Source organism: Bidens hawaiensis, unplaced genomic scaffold (genome assembly GCF_021521415.1).
Source record: "Bidens hawaiensis isolate Kalapana, Puna unplaced genomic scaffold, B.hawaiensis_p1.1 tig00030786_1, whole genome shotgun sequence".
Classification (NCBI taxonomy): Eukaryota; Viridiplantae; Streptophyta; class Magnoliopsida; order Asterales; family Asteraceae; genus Bidens; species Bidens hawaiensis.
Window position 1 is genome coordinate 50,614 of NW_027495146.1, and position 21,739 is coordinate 72,352.

The following is a 21,739-nucleotide window of genomic DNA, read 5'->3' on the forward strand; positions in this document are numbered from 1 at the left end:
CGCGACGCGTTTCCATGAACTAAGCCTGCTTGTCCCTCACCTTGTTACCCCTTCCCGTCGAGCCATAGAGAAATTCCTTGGGGGTCTCCCCATGGAAATTCAAGATTCTGTATGGGCTAGAAACCCAGTTACCCTCTCTGACGCCATCGAGTTGGCCGCTGTGCTCAGCGACAACCATGTCAGAGCAGGAACCCTGTTCCTGCGGGGATCTGAGAAGACCAAACTCACCAAGACTGTCCCTGAACCCGCATAAGCCAAACCAGAACCCTCAAACCGTAACAACCTCAAGCGCAGGCGCAAAGCCTATGCGCTTACCAACCCGCCCATAGTCCAGCAACCCGCCTACCAACCTCCAGTTTACGCGCCTAACCCACTGACAACCTACCCAGCACCTCCTGTAGTCCACAACTATGCCTTAACCAATCCAGCACTCCCTGCCCCGCCACCTAAGAAACCTTATACAGGAACCCAACCCTTTTGCCCAACCTGTAGACTTCACCACCCAACCCAAACCCCGTGTCGACAATGTAGCCGATGTGGCCACGTTGGTCACTCTGCCGAGTTCTGTAGAGTCCCTCCCGCCAACCCAATCGCGCCAACACCACCAGTCTACCCGCAGAACCCACAACCAACCTACCAAAACCCACGACCCAGGTCGTGCTATAACTGCGGTGATCCCAGTCATTTCCGGAACGCGTGCCCCAGACTACAAGTTCAGATTACGCAAGCGAATCCGGTGAACCAGATTTCGAACCAAGTGACACGCGGACGAGCTTTTAACATAACCGCGCACCAAGCGCAAGCGAATAATGACGTAGTTAATGGTACATTTTTGCTTAGCGGATTTTATGCTTCTGTACTTTTTGATACTGGCGCCGATCGAAGTTTTATTTCTCGCGCGTTTGAGCAGAAGATTGCGCGACCGCGCAACGATTTAAAAGAGAATTTTTCAGTTGACTTGGCTAATGGCGAAACTGTTTTAATTAACTCAGTGATTAAAGATTGCACGCTTAACCTTAACGAAAACGATTTTCTGATCGACCTCATCCCCATGCCTCTTGGGAGCTTTGATGTTATCATTGGTATGGACTGGCTTACGCATAATCGCGCCGAAGTTATTTGCGCCAAGAAGATGATTCGCATACCTCGAGAAAATGGTGATCTTCATATCTACGGCGAAAAACCCTCCAGTGGTCTTGAACTTATGTCTTGCGCCGAAGCCCGAAGGCTCTTGCGGAAAAGGTGTATTGCATTCTTAGCCCATGTGGTTAAACCTGCTGAAGAAAAGAAGCTTCGCGATATCCCTGTTGTGCGTGATTTTCCTGAAGTTTTTCCTGATGATCTTCCTGGTATCCCTCCCGCTCGTGAAGTCGAGTTCCGTATTGATCTTGTTCCTGGTGCTTCCCCCATAGCTAAATCTCCTTATCGTCTTGCACCCGCTGAAATGCAAGAATTGGCAAGCCAACTTCAAGAGTTGACTGCTAAAGGATTCATTCGCCCTAGCTCTTCGCCCTGGGGTGCTCCGGTGTTGTTCGTTAAAAAGAAAGATGGATCGTTTCGCATGTGTATCGATTACCGCGAGTTGAACAAACTCACCATTAAAAACCGGTATCCCTTACCGCGTATTGACGACCTCTTTGATCAACTCCATGGTGCCTCTTGTTTCTCCAAGATCGATCTCCGCTCTGGCTATCACCAGTTGCGCATCCGCGATGAAGATGTTCCGAAGAGTGCTTTTCGAACTCGTTATGGCCATTTTGAATTCTTGGTCATGTCCTTCGGTTTAACCAACGCACCCGCCGTTTTCATGGATCTAATGAATCGGGTGTGTAGGCCTTTCTTGGATAAATTCGTGATTGTGTTTATCGATGACGTTATGATTTATTCTAAGACCAAGGCCGAGCATGAGCAACATCTCCGATTGGTATTGCAAAAGCTTCGAACCGAGCAGCTCTATGCTAAGCTCTCCAAGTGTGAATTCTGGTCTGATGAAGTACAGTTTCTTGGCCATGTTGTGAACAAGATGGGTATTCATGTCGACCCATCCAAAATTGAAGCAATCAAGAACTGGATTACGCCGACCACTCCTTCTGAGATCCGTTCCTTTCTGGGCTTAGCTGGTTATTACCGGCGCTTCATTTCGAACTTCTCAAAGATCGCATTGTCTTTAACAGCTCTAACGCACAAAGGTAAACCGTATATTTGGGGCTCGAAGCAAGAAGAAGCCTTTCTAACGCTCAAGCGTTTGTTGTGTGAAGCTCCTGTTCTTGCGCTACCTGAGGGTAATGATGATTTTGTCGTGTACTGCGATGCCTCCAACCAAGGTCTCGGTTGTGTTCTTATGCAACGAGGCAAGGTTATCGCTTACGCATCGAGGCAACTCAAGGTTCACGAGAAGAATTATACAACTCACGACCTCGAACTAGGCGCAGTTGTTTTTGCCTTGAAGATCTGGAGACACTACCTTTATGGTACTAAGTGTATCCTTTACACTGACCATAAAAGCCTTCAGCATATCTTTGATCAGAAGGAACTTAACATGAGACAACGCCGATGGAACGAACTCATCAGCGATTACGATTGTGAGATCCGGTATCACCCTGGTAAGGCTAATGTGGTAGCCGATGCGCTCAGCCGAAAACCCTGCCAGCTTAACTGTATCTTGCCGCGCACGCAGCTTCACTTCGCGCCGATCCAAAGCAACCTTGAATCGCGTATTCGTGACGCGCAGCGCTCATCCATCAGTAATGGTAACCTTCGCGCCGAGTTAGCGTGTGGCGCGGAAGCACATTTTGTCCCTAATCTGAGTGGGATTCTCTGCTATCTCAATCGCATCTGGATTCCCTTTGATGAGAATCTTCGCGCTGATATCCTGAGTGAAGCGCATAAATCTCGGTATTCTATTCATCCCGGCGCTGATAAGATGTACAAGGATTTGCGCATTACTTATTGGTGGCCCGGTTTGAAGAAGGATATTGCTGTGTTCGTAGCTAAATGCCTGACTTGTTCTAAGGTAAAAACTGAACACCAACGCCCATCTGGTTTGCTCGAACAACCAGAAATTCCTACGTGGAAATGGGAAAGTATAGCGATGGACTTTATTACCAAGTTACCTTTGACAGCAAGCAAACATGATAGCATTTGGGTAATAGTGGATCGTTTGACTAAGTCTGCTCACTTCCTGCCCATTCGTGAAAACTACCGTGTTGAGCAACTCGCGCAGCTTTATGTCAAGGAAATTGTCTGCCGCCATGGTACTCCTTTGAGCATCATATCCGATCGGGATGGCCGTTTTATATCTCGCTTTTGGAAATCTCTCCAATCTGCGCTAGGAACTCGCTTGGACATGAGTACGGCATATCATCCTCAGACTGACGGACAGTCTGAGCGAACTATTCAAACTCTTGAGGATATGCTCCGATCTTGTGTTCTTGATTTTGGAGGTAATTGGGATTCACACCTGCCTTTGATCGAGTTCTCTTATAATAACAGCTATCATTCTAGTATCGGTATGGCCCCATTTGAAGCACTTTACGGTCGTAAGTGCCGCTCCCCGATTTGTTGGAGCGAAGTGGGTGAAACTCAAATCACAGGACCCGAACTTGTTCAAGAGACAACCGATAAAATCGCCAAGATCCGTGATCATCTGCTGACTGCCAGAAGCCGACAGAATAGTTACGCAGATCGTAGGCGGAAGCCTCTCGAATTTCAAGTTGGTGATCTTGTTCTCCTCAAAGTGTCGCCCTGGAAAGGTGTTGTCCGCTTTGGGAAGAAAGGTAAGCTTGCTCCTCGATATGTTGGACCATTTAAGATTCTCGCGCGTGTAGGAAAAGTTGCCTACAGACTTGACCTGCCGCCCGCGCTCAGTAATGTGCATCCAACGTTCCATGTATCCAATCTCAAGAAGTGTTTAGCTGACGAGAACCTTCACATTCCACTTGATGAAGTTCAAGTTGATGAAACTATGCATTTCGTTGAGAAGCCTGTTGAGATTATGGATCGCGAGGTTAAGCAAACCAAGCGCAGTCGCATCCCTATCGTGAAAGTTCGCTGGGAGTCCAAGCGCGGAGCCGAGTTTACATGGGAAAGGGAAGATCAAATGAAGATCAAGTACCCGCACCTGTTCTCTGCGCAACCTACTTCGAGATAAATTTCGGGACGAAATTTCTTAAAGTAGGGGAGACTGTGACATCTGCCCCGATCCGACCCGACCCAGGTACCCGTTTTCCGATCCGATCTCTTTCTGTTATGATTTAATATTTATTTATACTTATATTTTACTTTTAATAATAATAATATATATTTTACTTCCCGCCTCTCTCTCTCTTTCTTTCCGCCGTCCCGTCCCTCTTCTCTCTTTCCGCCTTCTTTTCCCTCTTGTCGCCGTCCCGCCCTTAAGCCTTGTTTCCTTCTTTTTCTCCTCTCCTTGTCCTTTGTTTCTTCCCGCCTAAGGTTGTCTGCGCAGCTCCACGCGCCAGACTCCTTACAAGGAAGCCTGCGTGAAGACCATCTGTTCCAGCGATACGCGAGACGAACTCTTCTCGCAGCGCGCTAAGAATTGTAATTCTTCTCGCAGCGCGCTAAGAACGGTAGTTCTTCCCGCGACGCGCTAAGGATTTGTAGTTCTTCTCGCAGCGCGCTAAGAATCGTAGTTCATCCCTCGACGCGCGAAGAATTATAGTTCTTCCCGCGGCGCGCTAGGAATTGAAGTTCCTCCCGCGGCGCGCTAAGAAATGTGATTCTTCCCGCGGCGCGCCTTAGCCTTCTCGCGCTAAACCCTTTGAGTTTTCTTCTGTTTAATCTAGCCGTTTGCTTTTGTGATGTCCTATCTCCTGTGTTGTTGACCTGACCTATCTTATGTCTGAAAAGTTACTTTCGGCGCAGCATGCGCACCAACCCCATTGGTTGGCAGAAAAAGTGACTGACATTATCTTTTGAGATCTGCTTTTTCCATGCCTGACCAGTACCTTTATCTGACCCGCCCATGCCTGTTTACTGTTCCCTGTCAGCTTTATCTTGCCCCCTGCAGCTGCCATATCTTTTGATATCTTTTGCTTTTGGAATCTTTTGCTTTTTGGAGATCTTTTCCCCTTTTCTAGGGATTGTGTTCCCTAGGGTTTCTCTATAAATAATAACCTTATTTTTCCTAACACATCACACACAAACACTTAATTTAACCTCCTCCTTGCTCTCTCTGCCGTCCTCCTCTCTGCCTCCGTCTTCCTCCCTGTTCTGCCCTGCTTTTCCGGTAATATATATTATATATAATAACTTACTTATTAATTATGCTAACTTGTAATCAAGACTTAAAACAAATCATTAAAACAATAATCTTATTTATAGGTTAACTTGTGCTTGTTTAAAGTTGGTTCTTGCTTTATCTTACACCGCATCGTTTATCAAGTGAGTAATCTCGTACCTAATCCCTTTTTATTTTTAATGTTTTGGGATGTTCATGTGTTCGTACAAACTTGAGTCTTAAACTTGTTTATGAACTTTAGTCGCGCATGTGTTGAGGACGTTTACTTGGCTGTTTATTTGTATGTGTGTATCATTAACCGCTTTGTTCGGCCTATTCCGAAGTTTTCATGGATCCATTAGATGAACACGGGAGACCTATCGTTTACGGTTTTCTTTGTTTACACTTGCACAGATGTTTTTCTCGTTTTGTGCTCATTTGGGAGCACGGATTGAAGCTATGATCTATTTAGGCTTGATCACAATCTGATTACACCCTTGTTAAACACCAGACATACACGTGTTGCGCGCAGATTTATTGTTATCTACGTATTGTATTAAACTTGATTTCTCACCAACACGCAAGTGTTTGACGTTTTATTTTAACACATGTTCAGGTTTGCTGTAGCTACATTTGGAGCTTGTGGACACGTAGGACGTTTTTACTTTTGGACCTAGATTAAAATGTATCAAGACATGTTATTCGAATATTTTGCCTTATAATATAATGATTTATGTTGATTTATGTTATCTTCTGTCTACTTTGCGTGTGCGCGAATGAATGTATTTATTAAATATTGACACCCAATAGTGTCACGAGTAATGAAACAATATGTGGCGCCCCGATGTATAATCCGCCTTTGGTCGGGGTGTTACACCAACGCCCATCTGGTTTGCTCGAACAACCAGAAATTCCTACGTGGAAATGGGAAGGTATAGCGATGGACTTCATTACCAAGTTACCTTTGACAGCAAGCAAACATGATAGCATTTGGGTAATAGTGGATCGTTTGACTAAGTCTGCTCACTTTCTGCCCATTCGTGAAAACTACCGTGTTGAGCAACTCGCGCAGCTTTATGTCAAGGAAATTGTCTGCCGCCATGGTACTCCTTTGAGCATCATATCCGATCGCGATGGCCGTTTTATATCTCGCTTTTGGAAATCTCTCCAATCTGCGTTAGGAACTCGCTTGGACATGAGTACGGCATATCATCCTCAGACTGACGGTCAGTCTGAGCGAACTATTCAAACTCTTGAGGATATGCTCCGATCTTGTGTTCTTGATTTTGGAGGTAATTGGGATTCGCACCTGCCTTTGATCGAGTTCTCTTATAATAACAGCTATCATTCCAGTATCGGTATGGCCCCATTTGAAGCACTTTACGGTCGTAAGTGCCGCTCCCCGATTTGTTGGAGCGAAGTGGGAGAAGCTCAAATCACAGGACCCGAACTTGTTCAAGAGACAACCGATAAAATCGCCAAGATCCGTGATCATCTGCTGACTGCCAGAAGCCGACAGAAGAGTTACGCAGATCGCAGGCGAAAGCCTCTCGAATTTCAAGTTGGTGATCTTGTTCTCCTCAAAGTGTCGCCCTGGAAGGGTGTTGTCCGCTTTGGGAAGAAAGGTAAGCTTGCTCCTCGATATGTTGGACCATTTAAGATTCTCGCGCGTGTAGGAAAAGTTGCCTACAGACTTGACCTGCCGCCCGCGCTCAGTAATGTGCATCCAACGTTCCATGTATCCAATCTCAAGAAGTGTTTAGCTGACGAGAACCTTCACATTCCACTTGATGAAGTTCAAGTTGATGCATCCATGCATTTCGTTGAGAAGCCTGTTGAGATTATGGATCGCGAGGTTAAGCAAACCAAGCGCAGTCGCATCCATATCGTGAAAGTTCGCTGGGAGTCCAAGCGCGGAGCCGAGTTTACATGGGAAAGGGAAGATCAAATGAAGATCAAGTACCCGCACCTGTTCTCTGCGCAACCTACTTCGAGATAAATTTCGGGACGAAATTTCTTAAAGTAGGGGAGACTGTGACATCTGCCCCGATCCGACCCGACCCAGGTACCCGTTTTTCTGACCCGATCTCCTTCTTTTATGATTTAATATTTATTTATACTTATATTTTACTTTTAATAATAATAATATATTTTCCTTCCCGCCTCTTTCTCACTCTTTCTTTCCGCCGTCCCGTCCCTCTTCTTCTCTCTTTCCGCCTTCTTTTCCCTCTTGTCGCCGTCCCGCCCTTAAGCCTTGTTTCCCTCTTTTTCTTCTAACTCTTTGCTTGTCCTTTGTTCCTTCCCGCCTAAGGTTGTCTGCGCAGCTCCACGCGCCAGACTCCTTACAAGGAAGCCTGCGTGAAGACCACCTGTTACTGCGATACGCGAGACTAACTGTCCCCGCAGCGCGCTAAGGATTTTAGTTCTTCCCGCGGCGCGCTATGGATACCGTTCTTCCCGCGACGCGCTAAGGAATATAGTTCTTCTCGCGACGCGCTTAGAATTGAAGTTCTTCCCGCGGCGCGCTTAGAAATGTAGTTCTTCCCGCGACGCGTTAAGGTTGGTTCTGTCTGCCTTCGCGCTCGCGCACTCTTGACCTTCTGTGTCTGCCTTCGCGCTCGAGCTTTCTCGCGCTAAACCCTTGAGTTTTCTCCTGTTTAATCTAGCCGTTTGCTTTTGTGATGTCTTATCTCCTGTGTTGTTAACCTGATCTATCTTATGTCTGAAAAGTTACTTTCGGCGCAGCATGCGCACCAACCCCATTGGTTGGTAGAAAAAGTGACTGACATTATCTTTTGAGATCTGCTTTTTCCATGCTTGACCAGTACCTTTATCTGACCCGCCCATGCCTGTTTACTGTTCCCTGTCAGCTTTTCCTTGTTTCCTGCAGCTGCCATATCTTTTGATATCTTTTGCTTTTGGAATCTTTTGCTTTTTTGGAGATCTTTTCCCCTTTTCTAGGGATTGTGTTCCCTAGGGTTTCTCTATAAATAATAACCTTATTTTTCCTAACACATCACACACAAACACTTAATTTAACCTCCTCCTTGCTCTCTCTGCCGTCCTCCTCTCTGCCTCCGTCTTCCTCCCTGTTCTGCCCTGCTTTTCCGGTAATATATATTATATATAATAATTTACTTATTAATTATGCTAACTTATAATCAAGACTTAAAACAAATCATTAAAACAATAATCTTATTTATAGGTTAACTTGTACTTGTTTAAAGTTGGTTCATGCTTTATCTTACACCGCATCTTTATCAAGTGAGTAATCTCGTACCTAATCCCTTTTTATTTTTAATGTTTTGGGATGTTCATGTGTTCGTACAAACTTGAGTCTTAAACTTGTTTATGAACTTTAGTCGCGCAGTATCCCATGTGTTGAGGACGTTTACTTGGCTGTTTATTTGTATGTGTGTATCATTAACCGCTTTGTTCGGCCTATTCCGCAGTTTTCATGGATCCATTAGATGAACACGGGAGACCTATCGTTTACGGTTTTCTTTGTTTGCACTTGCACAGATGTTTTCTTGTTTTTGTGCTCAATTGGGAGCACGGATTGAACTATGAACTATGAGCTATGATCTATTTAGGCTTGATCACAATCTGATTGCACCCTTGTTAAACACCAGACATACACGTGTTGCGCGCAGATTTATGGTTATCTATGTATTGTATTAAACTTGATTTCTCACCAACACGCAAGTGTTTGACGTTTATTTTAACACATGTTCAGGTTTGCTGTAGCTGTTTTTGGAGCTTGTGGACACATAGGAAGTTTTCTTTATTTTGGACCTAGATTAAAATGTATCAAGACAAGTTATTTGTTGTTCTAATATTTTGCCTTATAATATATTGATTTATGCTATTTTGTGTTTACGTTGCGCGTGCGCGAATGAATATATTTATTAAATATTGACACCCAATAGTGTCACGAGTAATGAAACAATATGTGGCGCCCCGATGTATAATCCGCCTTTGGTCGGGGTGTTACAGTTTTCTCTTGTTTTCTGGGTGTAGAGGTTTGTGCTCTGGGGAAGATTTTTACCCAGTTGCTTTTCCGTTTCCGCGAAGCGGTTAGCTGCTGTCATGATGGCATCCCATGTGGATGGCATGCCATCTTTACCCGTTAAGGTGCGGATGAGCTCTGGGTCTTTTGTGCCCTGGATGAAAGCAGCGCGAACAAAATATTCGCTAATACTACCCAGACTTAGCTTCTTTGAGTTGAAGCGAGTGATGAAGTCTAGCAAAGATTCATCTTCCTCTCGAATGCAATTGAGGATTGTCCATTGCTCTTCGGTATACTTTCTTTGTTGGCTGAAGTGTTGGCTAAACTTCTGTTGGAAGTCCGCCCAATCGTAGATGTGGTGGACCGGTAGACGGTCGAACCACGCTGTGGCTGCTCCAACCAGCGTCATCCGGAACATATAACACCACGTGGGTTCCGTCCAGTTGCTGACGGTTGCCCCCGCTATGAATCTGTTCAAATGATCGTCTGGGTCGGATATACCATCATAAGTGCCGATGTTGGACATCTGTTTGGCACTTCTTGGGGCGATTGCTTCCGCAATATCCATTGCAAACTTGGAGGTTCCCGCATTTGCAGCGGTTGGTCTGAAGGTTTTAGAGAAGTCACGTGGGTTTCCACCCGCGTTTTTTGGTTTGAAGGTTTCTCCAAAATTCCTTCTCGGTTGGAAGTCCGTTTCCTTACGCTTCTCTTTCGCCCTATGGCGAGGGTTTGCGTCGGTGTCGGATTCCTCCGAATCATCGTCCAAGTACTCGCACTCATTGCTCATGTTGAGCTGTTGAGTGCTTCCGAATTCGTCAGCCTGTTGGAGTGAACGCAAGCGTTCATCCAACTCAGCTTGAAATTCCTTCTGACGTGCTTCGGCCCACACTTTAACTTGATCGAGTGTTCGGGGGAGTCTCGTCTGTTGTCTCTCCAACTGGGTATTGGTGAATCCCAGTGAATGATTGTTTACTGCACTTGCCCCGGCTCGGGTAACCGGGGTAGTGTTCATAAAATTTACTGCACTTGCCCCGGCTTGAGTAACCGGGGTAGTGTTCGTAAAATTTGTGTGCTCGCCGGTGTTCCTCCCAGTAGCTGGGGTTGTGATTACCGGGATTTCTTGGTCACCCGCTGGCTTTGGCAACGGAGTAACCTTAACTATCTTTCCAGAAGTTTGAAAAAACTGAATGAATTAGTTCTAGCTTTTATGCACGGATGGCGCCAATGAAGAAACACTAATTGATCCCGGGCAGATTACGGATAATCTGGGGGTTAAATAGATGTTTCCCATGAGGGGTTATGTCCGGCAAAGATGGTTCTTCTGGTGACCTGCAAAACAGACACCGTGAGCTCGTCACTTAGAAGGGGGGGTACCTCCTTGTGACCACCCTCCGGCGTGAGAATCAGACTAGATTGCTCTTGAATATAAGTGTATATTAAGAGATTGCTAGAAAAGATAAGATGTGATAAGGAAATGTAATGTGTCCATACCATTCCAAGGTGTTGGAGTATTTATAGCCGAAGGTAGGTTTCCAAGCAGGTACAGCCGGCTGAATAGTATTCCTGTTCTGCCAACTGTGGGCTACGCACGTGCCATGCTGGTGGTTGGTGGGTAGGCAGCGGCTGATAGTGACCAGGCCGGCTGTGTACTATTCCTGTTCCACCAACTGCAGCCTATGCACGTCCTCCAACAGGTTGTGAGTAGGCAGCGGCTGATAGTGACATACAGTACAAGAGCGTGCTGCTCGTCATACTGTTGTCAGTGAGCTGTCGTATCTTTGGTCAGATCTTTTGTCCATACCTCGTCAGGTACAGTACAAAAGATCCTCCAGTATCGTACGGACTGGCTCATTTGTGCGGGAGTGTTCCCGGCTTTGTGCGGGAGTGTTCCCGGCTTGCTCACTCCTTCTTCAGGTGACACTACTGAATTATTTAAGAGTTAAGTGCCTTGTGCGTGTAGCCTTGCTGCGCGGGTAGCCTTCCCTGATGGCTAGTATCCGTTGCTGCGGGAACAGGCGGAGTACGTCGACCATTGGGAGGCTTTTCCTGCGGGAACAGCTTGCGTACTGCGCGTAAGGACGTCACGTCTCTGAGCATGGTGGGTCCTGCGGATCCAGTTGGTTTCTGTGCAGGCGTCTCTTCAAGGTGAGTCTTGCGAGTTTAGCCTTTGCGCAGACGTCCTTGTTGAAGGTGAGTCTTGCGGGTTCAACTGCGCAGACGTCCCTCTTTGAGGTGAGTCTTGCGGGTCCAACTGGGCTCTGCTGGGACCTACCTCTTCAATATAAATAGTTGTACTTTCTAGACAGTGATAGTAAAAAGAGTTTTTTTTATTTATTTTTAACGATTATTTGATTTTGATTTGGGTTGTGTAATTTATTTTAATAGAAGTGGGCTTAAATGATTTGAGTAATTGAGTTTAAACATTAAAAATACATATTTTCTTCAAATAATTCGGGCCTACCGGAGTGATCGGTCGAGGGACGGTCGACCTCTCCGCCCCTTCAAAGCCCGCCATGTTTCTAGAGATGGAATTTTATTATGGAAAATCATCAAAATAACCATGGACAATTAATCAAAAACCAAATGAACATGGGAAGTATGAGAAACTCAGGACGCTTCGTACGATTTTTAGATGTAGGAAATGTGTCACCTTTTATTAAACTTTAATAATAAAATAATAACAATAATCTCATCATTAACGTGCAAAATAAGTAGTAAAAAAAATACCGTAATACAAAAAAAAAAAAAAAAAAAAAAACAAATATGTAAACTGAAATTAATGTTGCATATATATGAATCGATTCAAATCAAAATCTTTAAAAGTCAGAGTCTTCAACTTTGTTCTTCAACAAGGACTTCTTGTAGTCACTGCATGAACATGGGAAGTATGTAAAACTTAAGATGTTTCGTACGATTTTTAGATGTAGGAAATTTGTCACTTCTTATTAAACTTTAATAATAAAATAATACTAACAATACTCTCATTATTAACGTGGCAAAATAAGTAGTAAAAAAAAATAAAATGAAAACAAATATGTAAACTGAAATAAATGTGGCATATATATGAATCGATTCATATCAAAATCTTCAAAAGTCAGAGTCTTCAACTTTTTTCTTCAACAAGGACTTCTTGTAGTCTTTTTGGCTGCAAGAAAGAGCAAACTAACATTGACGGTTGTGGTTAAAGATTCGTGTTCAACACGAGTCCCTTAAAACAGATTATGCGCCTCCACTTAGACATCACACTTGTCTCCCAAAGTACAACAGCCGAAACAACATATATAGCCAGAGAAGCCAACGTTTCCAAGGTTACACAAGACCGATTAGTATATTAGAACTTGGTTTCAACGGCCATGTGTTCGAAATAGTATTCCCAAGGTTTCAACGGGAAGTTGAGAAAGAGAACTTATTTGATTCCATTATTTAATTGTCGTATTTGCGGTGTTCTAGTTGCAGTGTTAAATTTTTTGTTGGATGGACTGAGTGGATAAATAAACCTCTCGTTAGCATGTAAACGCTTTTGTTTTGTCCTGAGTTAGCTTTTGGCTAACCGGGCTTGTGATGTTGTTTTTCAAGAAAAAGTGTATTAGAACTTGAGAAAATGAAGATAAAGTTTAGAGAGTACTCCCGTATAATTATCATGAAAGAAAAATATAAAGTTTAATAGACTTGCCATATATATATTTTTTCAATCGTCCATGATTATTTCGACGATTTTTCCCTTTGTGGGCTAGTATTATTAAAAAAGTAAACTTTCATACGTATTTTAGTAAAAATTGTTTGTTTATTTTGCAAAAGATTACATGAAGTTCAGAACATTCATGTACATACCACAAACCTCTTTTATATTACTATGCATAGAAGGGCAATAATTAGTTGAATGTGTACAATTACTTTATGTATATGTCACTTTTTTGCTGTAAACGATCGATGACATGAATTGAATGATTTGAACACAGTAACACAGTACGTCGGGTTTATGTTTTCACACACTGACACGCATATAAATTAACGAATTGTTTTGTAAGTTTTAAAAAATTATAAAATGGAATAGATAAATTTTGTTTATTAATTCTTGAGTAAAGTGTCATTTTTGTCCTTATGGTTTGACAAATAATGCGAATTTAGTCCAAAAGGTTTATTTATGCATATGGACCCTCCACGTTTCTCAGTTATTGCCAATTACATCCAAATCACTAACCCGTTAAATTTAATCGTTAAGTCAGGAGTAGACATGTCTTTTCACTATTTCTTTATTATAATACTTATTTTAGTGAACTGCGGTTTTTGTTCTTGTGACTTGTCCAAATCTGCGGTTTTAGTCCAATAGTTTCAAGTTTGCAATTTTCGTACTTGTAGTTTCATTTCACTTGCAATCAAACCCGAATTTATTAACCTCGTTAGTTTTGGCCGTTAATCCATTTGTGTGCCCCTCACGTGACAACCAGTTTTGTCGTTTCTCTCCCTAAATAAACTTCAGTCCTAATTCGCAAGCACCCTCACATGAGCGGCTGGGGTGTATTTGGGGAAAAAGGAAAAAAACAAGGAACAAAATTGCCCCTCACGTGAAGGGCACACTGATGGGTTTAACTAGCAAACTTAACGATATTAGGAAATTCGAGTTTAATTGCAAGTGAAATGAAACCATAGGGAAGAAAATTGCAAAATTTGAAACTACTGGACTAAAACTGCATATTTGGAAAAAAAAACTAGAAGGACGAAAACCGCAGTTCACTAAAATAAGTATCATAATAAAGAAATAGTGAAAAGACATGTCTACCCCTGACTAAACGATTAAATTTAATGAAGTTAGTGATTTGGTTGTAACTGGCAAGAACTGGGAAAGGTGGAGGTTCCATATGCAAAAAATAAACTTTTTGGACTAATTCGCATTATTCGCTAAACCACAAGGACAAAAATGGCACTTTACTCTTAATTCTTACTTAATATATAGGGCCATAGGGGTGAGTTTATTAGGGAACTTCAAAACAGTGAACTAAGGAATTCAATCTTGCATCATCGGCTAAAAAAACCTAAACCCGCACCCTGACTCACCACCCCCGGCTAAAAATACCTAAACCCCCAAAAACCTAACCCCAAAAGCTAAACTAAATACAAAACTAAACACGAAGGCTAAATTAAGATTTTTTTTAAACAAGAGATGATAGATATACATTTTTTTTTACTTTTTTGTGTTTTATAAATTTTTTATTTTTTTATGGAGGTTTTTTTTTGTCTTACAAAAATGATGTGATGTAGATGATTGATAATATATCATAAGATGTGGGAACATGATCAACGGCTAGGGTTCCCCAATTCCCCATAACTCCTTCCCAACCATTGATCATGAACACCTTCTTTATGGTACACCCTCGATAACGAACACCTTCTTGAACGTTCACAGACACAATTAATGGGCATGACCTTTGTTCGTATTCATTCATTTAGTTAGTTGAACGAAACTCCTTGTTCATGACTGTTCAATTATTAAACGAACAAACATAAACGAACTTCCCACTGAACAGTTCACGTATAATTCGGCTGACGTTCGGTTCGTTTACAGCTCTACGTACTGATGAATAATCATGCTCGGTGTATATGATCCAGCACAACCATTTATAAATATGTGTTATGGTGAGATTGTAAGACAGTAGCTAGAATTATAGAAATTAAACTGAGGAGGTGGTAAGTTGATTCGTGTTTGAAGTGTGTATGGAGCTAAGGCGACCGTATCACTACATCCAAAGTTCACTGCTGGAGCTAGGGTGACCTTATTTACTTCCCAAGGAACTGTGAAGATATCATACATACACACATAACTATACATAATACTAATTTGATGCATTTTGGAGTATAGTAGTAAGTAGTGATGTGATGGGAGACAACATCTAACACTAATTTCATAACCTTGTTAATAAATTGTTTGCTAGACTAATATTGTTCCTTTTTAACATTTTATTGTTGAATGTAAAAAAAGCTATTCGTTACCCTTTGATTTTCCTGCCCAGTAAAGGGAAGCGACAAAGAAGACCATCCTCTAGCGAACCCAATTACAATCAAAGTTGGATAATATATCGGAGAAGATGTAAACGTTTAATGAACTTCGAACTAAAGATCGAGATTAATTGGGAGAAACAAGGAAACGATAGCGGGTGTATGAAACTACTTTGAGCTGACATCGATTATTTGTAGGGGCAATATCATGAATTCGTCAAGATGAAACAACAAACTATAGAGAAAAAACAATATCTAATATATATATATATATATATATATATATTAATGTTTTTCTTAATAATTAAAATATCGTATTTTAATTCAAAAGGGTGGTTGCGTCAATTGTTGTCCGCTTACATGTCTCTCTATTGTAATTGGATTCTTTTATGATATTCTAAAATTGGTTAAAATTAAAATAAATAAATAAATACAATTATAAGACGTTTTAAAAACTAATTTAATGAAATGCTCCCTGCTCACTTGGGTACCATATATATAGTGAGTGTGAGTCAGGAAACCACTCTGCCTACACGACACACCTTTTCTTTTCAACTTTCCACTTAGGTGTTGCATATGGTAGCTCATAATACATCAAATGACACTACTAGAAAAATGCTTTTAATGACATGCGCATAATGAGTGATTTATGACGCGCAAATACGCATGTCATAACATCATATTTAGAAGATTTATGACACATATTTTGTGTGTCATTGAACCGATGTCATAAATCAAAACAATAATCTTGTGTGTCATATATGCATGTCATCTCTTATTCCAAATAAATATTTGAACCCCAACCAATAGTTTTTAGCAACTTTCTGGTGAGACCTTTTGAACAAACTAGGGGTTTCTTTTCTTCTTCTCTCAATTCCCCCAAATTGTAACCACCAGTCCTCATTTAATCTGGCATTTACATATTACAAATTCTAGGGCTCCAATCTTCGTTCTTCCTTTGATCAATTAAGTCTTTTGGTGTGTGATTTCTGATTTACCATTCACTGACATGCGCCCCCGCCAGTGCCACAAATCGCCTCATTTTCGGTTTCTCTCCAGTAACCACCGTCATGTGGAGGCCCGGTGATGTAGTATGCTATTGTTGGGTTTTTTTTAACCCTAGGCGGAGGAGGATTGACCGTGGCAGTGGTGGTTTCTCACCACCGCTGTGTACCTATCAAGTGGGGTTTCTTTTGTTGTGGTTTGAGTGTGGCAGTGGTGGTTTACAATTTCTCCACCGACGTTGACTTAGAATAGCTCTCCGATTCACCGCATCAATGTGTTTTGGTATGAGAGCATCTTCGTATTTTTTATTATTTGCAGAACATATATTTGATGACATAATTGTTTTTTAGATTTGGATGTAATTTTAGGGATTTGTAGTTACCTATGTACTTGAAATGAGTCAATACCATTGACAATTTTAATATTCTTACATCATAGTTAGTTGAATTGAGGAAATCATATTCACCTATTATTTTAGGTTTGATATGGTTTTGGGTTCATTCATATTTTATGTTATTTATATTGATACAGCTTAATTATTTTGATTCAGTTTGTAGCTAAATTTAGTCCAAGTTCTGTGTTTCTGGGTTCCATGTGTTTGGAGGTCCACGGCTCTGACGAGTAGCAGCAGCCACAACAGGTTGTTAGTGGTCACGAGCCAACTGATTGTGTGACTCCAGTTGCAATATACTGCTACAAGTTGTTTCCCTGCTCGGTAGGATTTGATTGGTATAGGAGGCTAAGCCGCTACGGTGTCAAACTCAGTAGGTAACCCATGAACAGGTTGCATCGTCACAAGATGGCTCTTAGTTTAAGGATGAAGCATGATACTTGGAGGTAATGTAAGTAATACTCCTTATTTGGCTCATTAATTAAGCTGGCCAAAAATGTATTCTGAGATGGCTAATGTTGGAAATTTCTTGATTAGTATCATATAATTAGTTCACTAAAAATACTTGGCTTATGAATAATTAGAATCACAAATTACCGCCTTAATCACAAAAATATTTGTACTATGGGTGCTTAATAACAAAACAATTAAGTACATAAGTTTCAGGTACTAAATATTTTAGATTATGAAGTTTCTAAATTGGAAGCTTCTAAATAGCCGCTTTGGGTTTGAATTTATGTTGATAGGTCAGTTAAATCCTTTCATTTGATGAGATCGGTACGGTACCGGTACTAAAAATCGTAAAAACTTTGGTACAGGTACCAAAATTTTGGTCCGGTACCGGTATTTAATACAAAAATCGGGAAATGCCGGTGCCATAGCGGTACCAAATAACTAAAAACTTGGTAGCGAATTCGGTACTGGTATTGGTATCAATCGATACCCGTACCGAAAACGCTCATCGCTACTTAAAAATCACATAACTTGAAATCAATTATATCTTATTTCTGGAGTAGTGTTAAGCGTTTTCGTACCGGTACCGAACTAATACCGAATTCGGTACGGTACCAAGTTTTGAGTTTTCGGTACCTATATTACCCGAACCGAACATTTCAGTACCAAATATTTTCAATTATCGGTATCGGTCGGTACCGGTACCATCCTGAGCTTATCTCTATTCTGGAGCCAATATCGAAACTAAAATCAAACCTTTAACAAGCAATATACTTGATTTACTTTTGTTTTGTTGTAATATAAATAATGAAAACGAGTGTTGTGTTATACTGTTATATGTTGTTCAATTTTGTAGCCTATGGCTAGGTTTTTTGTTTTATTTTTTTCTATTTTCTTTTGTCTTATTTAGTCAATGATTGTAATTTTAGATGTGGATTTATGTTTTGAATTGGCGTTGTAGACAATTGACCAGTTTTATATTGTAGTAACCAGTCTTTAGTAAATTGACCAATTTAACTAGAAAAGTATTGTTGTAGTATATTGGCCAATTTACAAAAGAACCAAGTTGACATTTTAGTCTTTAAAGTGGTGGTAAATTGAGATCATTTGTTTAAAAAAATTTATGATGACTTATGTACAGGTAGATTGTTGTCTTTCCTCTCTATTGCAGCTGAGTTGTATCATCAATTGTTATTGAATTTAATTTTATAAAGGTAAGATTTGCTATTTATGTGTCCTTTTACATTTGTATGCTTTGCATGAACCTGACTAATTACACTTGGTGTTATAATGCTAGTTTAAGGTTATAATATTATGCGCGTATCAAACTTCTTTTTGCATAGATGTACCACTTCTTTTAGCGTAGATTTTCTTTGTACTGAACAACTATGGTGAAAAAAGCTACAATGACTATATAAATAATAATGAGTATGCCTCCTCTAAAGAAAATTTACAATTATCAGTCAGAACCTGCCACAACGCGCGGGCCTATATCGTGTTATCACTTGAAATAGTGTTATATTGTTAGGAGTTTAATTTTTATACTTAGATTGATTATGAAGTTTTGTTGACCCGGTCCTTTTGGACTTAACTAATGTGTATTTAGTTATATTACTAATGTGTATTTAGTTATATTTCATATGCCTAATTTGGTCAATCTTAATTTTCGTAAAAGGTTTGTTGTCCAAACTGAAGTGTTTTATTTTTGTTGTTGTTTGTAGTAGCATTTTCATTCGAAATTTATCGGGGCTGCTATATGGGAGGAGCTTGCAGTCCACTTCGACAACAACACTGTTCACACATGCCACATCCAACAACTATTTTCAGTCACGTCTATGAAGGTGTCTAAATTTCAAGGTAATTTGGCATTATCTATACATTTAACCTTTAGCTTATAATTACACATACCTACTCCAAAAATACTTTGTCAAATTAAGTTTATAATTATCCACAAAGTTTTGACTTTTTGATGGTCAATTGTTAGGTTGCACATTAACACTCATTGCTACTATTAATGGTGGCCAACTGGCCATGGTCATTAATTGAATTTTCTCAGAATGATGTTAATTGTTTAATCAAAAGGCAAATAAATGGTTGATTTTAAATGAGTAGTTAACTAATATAATTGTTTGCTATGCAGGCAACTTATAGACCGCTTGAAATTGCATTTGTAAGCCGTGGAAGGAACAAAATAACCAAGAAAGACCGGATGAAAAACGGCCCGAGTTGTTGACTGGTTTATTAGTTATGGTTGATCATAGTTGATTTTTGGGGCAACTTTTATTTTTCGGTAATAATTTTATATCAACAAACATTATTTTTGTTACTTTTATCATATTTGTTAATATATTTGACTTAATATGTGTATGTTATGAAATGAATTGTTTTGCTATATATGTCTTTTATGTTGTATTATCAAATTTAATTATCATTTAATGTGAGAATTAGTAATATTACTAAATAATAATAATAATAATAATAATAATAATAATAATTTTTAAAACACCTAAAACTATGACACGCATAAATCCGTGTCATAAATGGGCGTCGTAAATGCTTGTCGTATTTGTGTCATAAATGCGTGTCGTAAAAGATGACACCTCAAATGCATGTCATATTCATTTTATGACAGTGGCTTCCTTGACACACATTTGCGTGTCATATATACTTTTTAATGACATGCAATGCGTGTCATTGAAGGCTTTTTTTCTAGTAGTGTGAGGAAAACGTAAGATTTGTTATGCAGTACTAGAAAACTCGCTCATTTCCTACGCTTATTTGATTCGCAGCTTGGGAGATGCATGCTTTGGTCCTAACAAATGCCTTGCAGTTCTAATGATTTGATTCAAACGCGTTGAATAATATTTGACGTTTTCCTCATTTCCTAATTCCTACGATAAATTTCTGTACTTTGCGAGAATTGAAGCTAAGATCTCCTAATCCTTGGGTGTTTTATAAGTTCTGTCTTAATCAATGGGTCATCAACTGATAAAGACACAATTAGTTAGTTTTTAAGTTACGTGTTTAGAGTGTGTCAGCAAGAGAAGCATCATGACACCATTTTGGATGACATCACCCACTATCTATGATTTAATGTAATATAATTTTCTTAAAAATGAACCAATCATTTGATTGATATAATTAGTTGTTAGAATATACGTACGTTAAGAAATATAACTCGACAAATATATAAAAATATTTTGTAAATTTTAGCATGATTATCATGATTTATCTTAGATTCTTAGAACATATATTTTTTACATGGAAGCTTTATTTACATAAACGGGTTTTCATTGAATCAAACACAAAAAATATATATAAAAAACTTATTCAAGAAAGTGATAGTATTATTTGTCTCTAATTAATACTTATACTTTTATAGAAGACAAACACATTTGTGACAAACCTATATATGTTCCACCCGGTAATTTAACCTTCTTTTTTTAATTCCTATATGCCCTTTGCTATATAACAATATTTTTCTTCTTAAAAAACGTTAATTCATTATCTAAATTTACTCGTTAATTATATTACATTTTACAATCATGAACCTAGCTTATCGTTTGAAAATGTAAGAGAGCACGGGACATCCATATAGGTAGGGTGTATGGCTTATAAACCACATGACAACACCACCCCACCCCATGTGGGTAAGATGTATGGTTTCATTTCATAACAAATGTTTGTCACATAAAATTGATTCATTGTTGACCATTAAAAAATTTAAAATGAATTTATAAAGTTTTAGAGTACTTGTGGATAAGCGTTGTTGTCAGTAATTTTATAGTTTGTGTGTAATTAAGGGTAGAAATGATGTGATAGTACATGATTGATTGATACATGAGAAATACCTAAGAGTGCCAATTCTCATATAAAATATAATTTAATGCAAACTACCACAAGGCCAAAGATGCATGCTTTGGTCCTATTTAAAGTTTTAACCTTTAAAATTACCATAGGAATAATAACACTATTTTGATATTTTGCTGTGTTAAAATTGATTACATGGAATGAAAGAAAAAAAAAAGAAAGAGTACGAATGACATATAATTCAAAAGCAAATATAATTTCACTATCACGTAATTACACTAGCAATTAAAAAGTGCTATCAAATTCTGAATGCATGCACTTTTTAGTTGCTAATGTTACGTGGTAGTGATAAATTATGATGTGACCGGGCTTTCTTTCAAGTTTAGAGACTAAAATGATGAATATGAGTAGTTTTAAGGTTTCTTTTGATACTTTTCTACATATTTTCAAACTTCTCCTTTGCACACAAGAAAGTGTTATCAAAGGCACACCTTTGTTCTTTAAAGTCCCAACATTATCTCTTTCACACCCCCCTCTCTCTCCCCCACATTAATTATAATTCTCTCTGTCTCTCTCATCAACCATGTATCTATCTATATTGTTTGGTCACATGTAAGAGAGCTATATCTTGTTCTATCTAATTTTTTTAATCAAGGGAGGAGCTTTAAATGCTTTATGATCAATTGTGTTTTGCCTTGTTAAAACATCTCCTTGCACTTCTTTTAGCTTTGGTGTTTTTGTTCAGTCTTCAACTTTTCACCTTTTTGTCCATCTCTTTCTCTCTCTCTCTCACCTTGTGTGTGTGTATGTGCATATGCATATGCATATGCATATGCAT